Source organism: Lycium barbarum, chromosome 6 (genome assembly GCF_019175385.1).
Source record: "Lycium barbarum isolate Lr01 chromosome 6, ASM1917538v2, whole genome shotgun sequence".
NCBI lineage: Eukaryota > Viridiplantae > Streptophyta > Magnoliopsida > Solanales > Solanaceae > Lycium > Lycium barbarum.
In genome coordinates, this window is record NC_083342.1 from 120,530,909 (window position 1) to 120,539,977 (window position 9,069).

Below are 9,069 nucleotides of genomic sequence, written 5' to 3' on the forward strand. Positions count from 1 at the left end.
AAAACAGTATTTTTTTCTGCCGAGGGGGTTCGGATGAACACCCTCGGCATAGCGTGGCTCCGCCATTGGGTACATAGCTTGTCCCATGATACTAGAGCCTTTTTAGTAATAGAATTTGTCCCTGACCAAACATAACTCCTACAGTGAGCCTTAACAGCTTTCATCACCTTAGAAGGGATTTTAAGTAGCTGTGCCTCGAAAGCCTGTATACCAAATAAAACAGACTGCACTAGTTGAATTCTTCCAGCATATGAAAGTTGTTTTGCAGTCCAAGAAGAAATTCTAGCAATGAGTGGTTGCCACTATAGAATGGACATCTTCTTAGTGGATTAAGGAATTTCTCCTTGGCCAAATCCTAACTCACTACTAAAAAAACACGTTTTTCCGACCTCAAAAAAATAGCTATTTCCGACCTCATGAGGTCGGTTTTGGCCAAAAACCGACCTCAAAATTAAGTCGGAAAAGAGTGGGTCGGTAATATAACCGACCTCACGAGGTCGCAAAATACCGACCTCACGAGGTCGGTAACAGTTTTTACGTCGGGTATTAATTAAATAAATTACCGACCTCGTTAGGTCGGTAATTATATTAATAATATAATGATATGATTTTAACGACCTCATGAGGTCGGTAATTTATATGACTGTGTAATATATTGTTTTAGATTATCGTCATCGTGAGATCGGAAATTTACAATTTTTGCAAAATATTTACAGAAAACCGACCTCATAAGGTCGGTAATTTCTAATTTTTGGAATTTTTTTACAGAAAACCGTCCTCATGAGGTCGGTAATTTCTATTTGATTTTTTTTTACAGAAAACCGACCTCATGAGGTCGGTAATTTCTAATTTCTATTGAAAATTTTACATAAAACCGACCTCATGAGGTCGGTAATTTGTAATTTGTAGAAAATTTCGCATAATACCGACCTCATGAGGTCGGTAATTTATAATTTCTGAATTTTTTTTCCATAAAACCGACCTCATGAGGTCGCTATTTTGAATTTTCTGAATATTTTTTTTCCAGAAACCGACCTCATGAGGTCGGTATTCTGGAAAAAATTTGGTAAAAACTAACTACCATTCCAGCTGCCCCCTGTCAAGATGAAAACAATGCAGTATTCAACTAAAACCAATTCAAATAGCAGCCAACAATTCACCAAACTACTACAAATACATAAAACATTAAGCTACTTAAACAAGCACATATACTACAACCACCAATACATCAAATTGAATTCGAAACTACTTCAAAGTTGAATCAAAACGTCATTGAAACATTCAAAAGAGACATTAAACTACTTCAACCTTTACAAACATCCACAAAACATTAAACTAATCTACACTAAGTTAGTCTACAACACTAGACTACTTCACTCGTCGCAAACATCCACAAAATACTTACACAATCCACAAATCCACCACAACATTAACATTCAAGCATGCCTTTGTGTGTTTGACACGTGAGTCCCATCATCATCCGCACCACTAGATTGAGTATGGGGGTTACGAGCATCATCAGCACATGAGGGAATCCCCCTCGAAGCAAGTAATGCGTCTAATTGGGCCCTCATACCGTCAAACTGCATATCCCTTCGCCTCTCCCTTTCCTCTGAGGCCTGCAGGTGGTTAGATATAGCTCGACAATCTTTTGCTCCATGGCCATGGCCCTCACTCTATCAAACGACATGGTATTGGAAGAATGTAGGCCTTCCAAGGGCGACCGGTATTGACGAAATGCACGATGTGGCATTCCGTAAGCTGTGCCAAACCTAGTGGGACCACCAACACTCTCAAGCCACCTTTCCTCCATCTGTTCTTCTGCCAGCTGTGTGTTGGGTGGCTGAGTACGAAGAAACTCCGCCTTTGAATGTTGAAATTGATTCTGAAATTAGAAAGTAAAATTAGCAACCAAGTTAAATCTCGAATTCAATAGAAAAAACTATCAAATATTTAGTAAACAACCAAAATAGAACATGGTTGAAATCAATACTACTAACAATTCAACTAAAAGAATAGTTTAACCCAGTTCAATAAACTTAACCATCTAGCTTCAGGTGAGCTATAAATAGAATAGTTAGGGTTGTCATCCACATATGCAATTGGACCACTAGTAAAGAAGATCCCTTTTACTTGAGATGTTTGGCCAAATTTGGCCGCATCACCAGTAGCATGTGACTTCTAGTGTCCATCAGAGTGCATAAAAGGAATGAGGAGTTCTCTTTAGGCACCAAACTGTCATTCCCAATTTATGTCACAGGTTGATATATCACATAAGAATACCTGCAAAGTATCGCTTTTTCTCTATGGCTGAATGAAGTACATCAATAGACACAAGAAGATGAAGGCCCCGAAAAAGAATACATGAACTACAGGGTTGGAGGTGCTGCGATTCAGCAAATCGTGCTTGAAGGCCCATTATCTGAATAGTACTATAAAATTCGAGAGTACCTATATTCACATTTTTATTCCCTCTAATCTGAAGAGCAGAGTAACTCTTTGTATTTGTACCATAATGTAGATGTGGCTATTTTCCTAGTAGTAGTTTGTAACTATCTGGAAAAAACTTCTTCACTGGATGGGCATAAATAGGCAAATTGACTGCTGGGAAAATGAAGTTGCTTGGCTTGGTAGAAGGATGCAGAGTAAAAGTTCAAAATGGCATATGGTTGGTTCAGAATTTGAGCTGTACTGACCACTCAAAGTCTCAAATCATATCATAGCCACCAGCAAGAGAGATGTTGATATGTCACACTCAATTTTACGTTAAATGCATACATTCGAAAAATGTTCGGCTCATGCAGTTATTTTTTTTTATATCTGTATCTTGATTTTGTTCGCACAACTTTATGAAGTTACAACCAGCATTTATTGGATAAATATATGAGTTGTTCAAGCATTTGTGATGTACAAAAGATAGCATCACAACTTAGAGACAGGAATAGTAGTAGTGTGCACAACAAAAGCGAAACAAAACAAAAAAAGTTCACTGATTTAATAGCAAAAAAGAAAACGTGTCTGAGAAAATCTCATATAGGATTCAGTTAATGATTTTTAGAATGTTGGACCTTTAATATTTTCTAATTTACCTTCGCACACGCCATATTTAAATGGTCAGACTTCAAAGTCTCTTTTACAATCGTATCCATCACTGGGTAAATCTGATTGAAAACTACTACTACTACTTTCACAAGGGACAAGTCATTATAAGCCAAAATGCTACATTGACCAGTACATCTGATTGAAAACTAATACTACTTCCATTATTTATGACTTCCTGCATAGAAAAACTCTACTTTTACAATTTCCTTCTATAAGGACAAAAACTGATATAAATTAAAGCTACTTTATTCTCTTCTAACTGTGATTTGGTATCTTGACATATAAACACTTCAATTTTCTTTTTGCAAGAGGTCAAATTTACTGGTGAGACGTTTGATACAGCAAAATGCAAATGATTGTCTCACAGGTCTCCAAACATGTAGTTCAAGAATTTAGAAGGCAACTATTTGGAAACAAAAATTAGAAATGTCGTATACTCCTTATTCCACTTTCCAAGGATTTTCATGGAGAAACTAACAAGTAAAATACTAAAAATTTAATTTTCAGATTTATATTCTTTTAGCCTTTATTGTTTGGGATTCTCTTAACATTACATGTTCTTTGAGAATGTCTTCAACCACTACTTTTGGAACTACAACATGAGGAAAAAAAAAAGTCTGCCTATAGATAATAAACTAAATGAGTACAAATGATCTAGCACACTAAGAACAAATGCTCAATATGATAGCATGGAAGAAACCTCTCAATGAAAGAAATGTGAGGGATTCTCCAAGAAATATTAACTGAATAGACAACTTTTTGATCTTTTGTGTTTGCTGTTGCAGTTTATCACATATGGGCTAAGAGGAATGCTAGAAAATTTCAACAAGTAAACAGGAGCAATGCGGACAGAACGAAAGAAACAGCCCTACAGCTGCACATTGCAGGACGAAGCCAAGTTAAATGGTTCAAACACTTCTCAGTTTGAATAGTTACCCTTGTTGATTGATGTTAGCTACTTGCAGGATGGGGTTAATTAGTTTTTTCCTTTTGAAGGTGGAAGCTAAGTAGTTGCCAGGGAAGTAGAAACATAGAGTTTATATCAATAGGTTATTTTTGAGAATCCTGTCTCTATAGTCCAAAAAAGCAGGTTGTGTAAAAATTCCAGTTGCAAATTTTCAGTTTTGACCAAAAAATTCACAAAAAGGACGAGAGAAAAATGAATGAATATCAACTTCATTACTCAACATAAACTATAAACAGTACTATACTTGGTATGTACAAGATGTTGGTTCTACTCGTATTAGTTCCCTTTCACTTCATATTCTTTAATTTAGTATGCAATTGCGAAAATCATAGATCAAATTCATAACGACCGCCATTTTTTTCGACCAATAAGAACTTTGTAGCACTTGATGTATTTCACAAGCCTGAAGTACAAGATTTGGAGAGCTCGGAATTGACGGGTTTCTTAAGGATTTCATGTACAAGTTTGAGATTAGTGATTTAAACACAACTAAGGATTAGATCTTGCTGCAAAGTTGCAGCAAAGCAACAGAGGCAAAAGCTTCACAAGCATTTAACCAATAATGCATCATCACTCACATAAGCTCATTTAACAGTACTACAGTAGTAATCCGAAAAGTAGAGCCAAACAGTTGGTGTCACATATCAGTAGCTCCTTATAGGACTCACTTCCACATTTCTTGACATCTTTCTCTACAGTACTAATTTAAAATAGAGCCAAACAGTTGGTGTCACATATCATCACAATTTTCTGTCACTAAAAACTCTCCAACCATTTTATTTTGTATAATATCAGCTTGAGATGAGCTCAAATGAAGCGACATGGACAACAAGAATCATATAGCTAGCCCCAGTTTGTTTGACATTGAGACATATTAGCTGTTGTAGAAACCCTCTAACCACCTCATTAGCATGAAATGGAAAAAGGAATACGAAGGTAAGTTAATTTGATGTGGTATAATATATCAAGTTATATAAATGTTTATTGTGGCAGTGACTTTAAAAAAAACAAGTTTAACTACTGATTTTACTCTTCACTTTGTTATCATGATTCCAGCCATTGTCAACACAAGCATATTTTCCTACTAAAATACTGTCAAGATGATGTGAACTAGTATTCAGTTTACTTCAATCTATATACAAACTAGATGAAGTAGATAAAAGAAAGCTTACGTAGGTCTGCTTAGAACGTTCGTCACACCACTCGTCTGGATCATTAGTGTTTGCCTTCTTCTTCACGTGAGTGATCTTGAACGCCTCATCTTGAGGCACTGGCGTCCCCCGTTTTAGTTCCTACAAAATAATAAATTGATTAGACATAAAGAAAATAAAGTAAATTCACAATCCTACAAGTACACTTAAGGTAGACTTGCCAGCTTCCTCCTCACGGCCTCTTGGCTCATAGCCCCACTAGTGTGTAGGGAGCCACCCTTTGTCGAATTTCTAGCCTTCTTCCCTATGTCACTTCGTTGTAAGAATCTTTCATTAGTTGCCCAGTAATGAAGTAGCTTGGCATAGTTTTCAGGAAGGATCCACTTGGGCTTCTTGTTAGATTCATGAACCCTTCCTAACATGTCACTTAGTAAGCGCTGAGCTTTCTTCTTGAAGTTTTGGGCTAGCTGCGTCTCATGTTCCAGGCGCCAGACACATTTTTCCTGCAATGAAAAGTAAATGAGTTTAATAATAAGGAATCGATCAATATAACCGGATTGTACACTTAAAAATAATAAATGCATATACCTTAAATGCATAATAGATCTGTCTCTGGCGGTTTGGTGACATCTGGCCCCAAGTAGGTGAGCCTTTAAATAGTTTTTCTATCTCATCCGTAAGGAGTCTTGAAGCTTTGTCTGGTAACCAACTACCAAAAATATAAAAATTAAACACTTAGAATTGATTTAGTGCATAATCTTTTGATAAAGGCAACTGGCGATAGGAGCATTTCTAGCAGAAGGAAACTCATACCCGTATCCTGTAGGCTCGATGATCAGTCGCCCTGATGAATCATAAGATTCCAGTTGTGAAGCACTTAAACCTCCACGTAAGTCATTCGCGGTAGGAGTGTGAGGCGCAGTACTACTTTCTGGAAGATCTGGACCCGTAATATTGTGTTGTTCAATAGATGATGAAGAATGATGTGATGCAGTCGGACTGGGAGTGGCCGTCGGAGTACCACTAGACGTAGCCTGCTGAGATCCGGAAGTATACCGAGTGAAGCCTTGTGGGGTAGGATAACCTGGTGTGGACATCATCGACGGGCTCTGGGGAGGCGCCTCAGTAAAGCCCTCGCGTGGAGCCATATAGGGCCAACCAAAGCTGTATGGAGGTGGAAGACTATATGCAATGCCGTTCATGAGGGGATCATGAGGCAATGGAGCACCGCGTGGTGGGAGATGTGGCGACGAGCTTCTATCTCTAATCACAAGGTTTTGTGGTGGTCTTTGGGAAACCCCCGTCTCCTTAGCCTTCTTTGTTTTCTTACCCTTTTTTTCACCTGCCATCTATACAATAATATGTGTAAGTATCGCAAATATAAATTAATCGAAAAGCAATACATAGTAGTAGTAATACATATTTGTTACTCTAATACACTTTATTAGATTTGGCTACCAAAAAAAAAACACGCTATAGTTCAAAATGCAAGCAAGTGGCAGATTGTTGGTGCAGTGGATTTAGCAGCTCATGTTATCATGTTTCATCTTTTTTATCATATTCATAGTTTAGCAATTTTTAGTACCAATTTAAGTCAACTTATAAGGCTTATTTTGGTCATTAGTATAATTCTTGCATTCTTTATTAGCCTTTTTGGCTACAGTTGTAAGGACCTTTGGATCTGTTTTGAGAAAAAATTATAAAATCAGCCTTAGGCACCTAAATGCCTAGTGAACTTCATTTAAAAAAAAAAAAAAAAAAAAGGACATTGTGGACAGCAGGGAAGATACAGATTGATATGTGTAGCAGGTGGTTCAGGAGTAATTTGTATAAGTTGGATATTGTGCTTACTCTAACGTAATTACTTGGTGGATGAGGGCATTTGGTTACAATCAGGGTGGAGGCATTGAGAGTGGCCTGATACAAATTGTATAAATCTGGTGGAGTTCTTGGCTAAGTTTGCTTAGATGATTCAGCTGAGTCAAATATACATAGCTGTTGGTATCTCAATTGAGTGTACAACTGGAGGAATCTACAAGGAGTAATTACAAGAAAGAGGTCTGCTTTCAAGAGGTGCTGAGAACTGGTTCTCTACAGGCTAGAAACACAAGGAAAACAACACAAATTCACAGTGGAATCAGTGTAGCAACACCAGCTGTTCTGTTTGTGTGCAGTAGGAGATGGCAGGCTGAGATGCATCAGCTGCTAGTGGCTACACACACATGCTAATGCCTATCCTTTTTAGATATGCATTACAGGAACAACTTCATACTGTCACTTTGCAGCTTTGATTTGGTGTTGTTGGTGCACAAGCATAAATGCAGAATGCTTCTGCTGTGCACCAGGAGGGGATTATATATATATATATATATATATATATATATATATATATATATATAAATACTGCAGCAGACAAATGAATGCAGAAAATGACAGTAAAAAATACAGGTTGTGCAAAGGATTTGGGACACTTTGAACAACAGCAGTGTTTTGCTGCTGCTGGACACCAGAAAGGGAACATATATGGGCACTTGGATTAGCACAGGTGCAATGCTGGTTTTCAGGAAAATGGCATGAGAACAAAGATCTGGTGTTCTTTGGTGGATAATGCTAACTAAGACTGGAGGTGTTACATAAAATCAGAATGGAAATAAGGAGTAATGTGCAACAGGCTGCTAGTGTGATTTAACAAGGAGACACAAGATGAACATGTGTAAAAATCACAGGATAGGACCTGTAGGCTGCAGATGTGCAGTTCTGTTGAAGAAATGCAGTGACTATTTGCTGCAGGTTGCAGGCTAAAAGATACTGCTTTGGTGATTAAATGCATCAGTTGCCACTGATCATCACAGGATAAAACAGACAAATAAGACATCAACAGCCTAAGGAAAAAAAATATTGCAACAGACTGATCTAAGTTTTTCTATTCCTTTTAAAAAAAAATCTATCTTCTGTGTTTCTTATAAGGTAAAAAAGAAATGATTTTCATTACACTTTAGTAAAGACCATCACATGCACTTCTGAAAACTTGTCTGTAAAGTGCATATATTAATTGTTATTAGACCTTAAGAGTTAAGACAAAACATGAAGTATTGCTGGTTATTGTGCTTAATTTTGGTCAGATGCAGAAACCAGCACAGATCTCAGCTTTAAACATCCAGCTGAAAGCACATCAACTTTTAAAATAAAATACGTCCAGAATATAAAGCAACTATGATTTCAACTTGAAACTCTTGAACATGATAATAGGTCGTTCAAACAAGTTCCCACCTTTATTTTCAAGACTACAAGACAACATGTAAAGCATCTAACAAAGTATGACAGTAAAGAGACTAAAGCTGTCTAGAAAGGTCAACCAAAATATGCATTCTTTACTTATCGATTCATGAAACCAGGGGATACAAATAAACAGTCCCGATATGGTCATATTACATGCCTGAACAAACCAGCAACTACAAAAGGACTCAAGAAGGGAAGCCACACGACTGACCACCATTCTTCATAACACTACATTTTGTTATGAAGAAACATTATGTAATTAGTAGATCTCTTATTTCCAAATAATGACAGATACAGGTTAGGCAGGGGATTTCAATTGATACCCTTTTGCTAGAAAACTATACTGTATACCAAATGCAGTACCAGTGTAAATATTAGATACTTTCAGAAGGAGAAAAATATTTCTAATTTTGTCTGAATAACAGATTGATATACACAGATATACCAGTGGTATACATGGTACACAGATATGTTAGTTTGCCTCAATACATGGTAAAATTCTACAAAAGTGAAAACATCATAAAACGTACCACTACTCGGTCAAGATTGTCAAGTGCATTACCCCTCTTA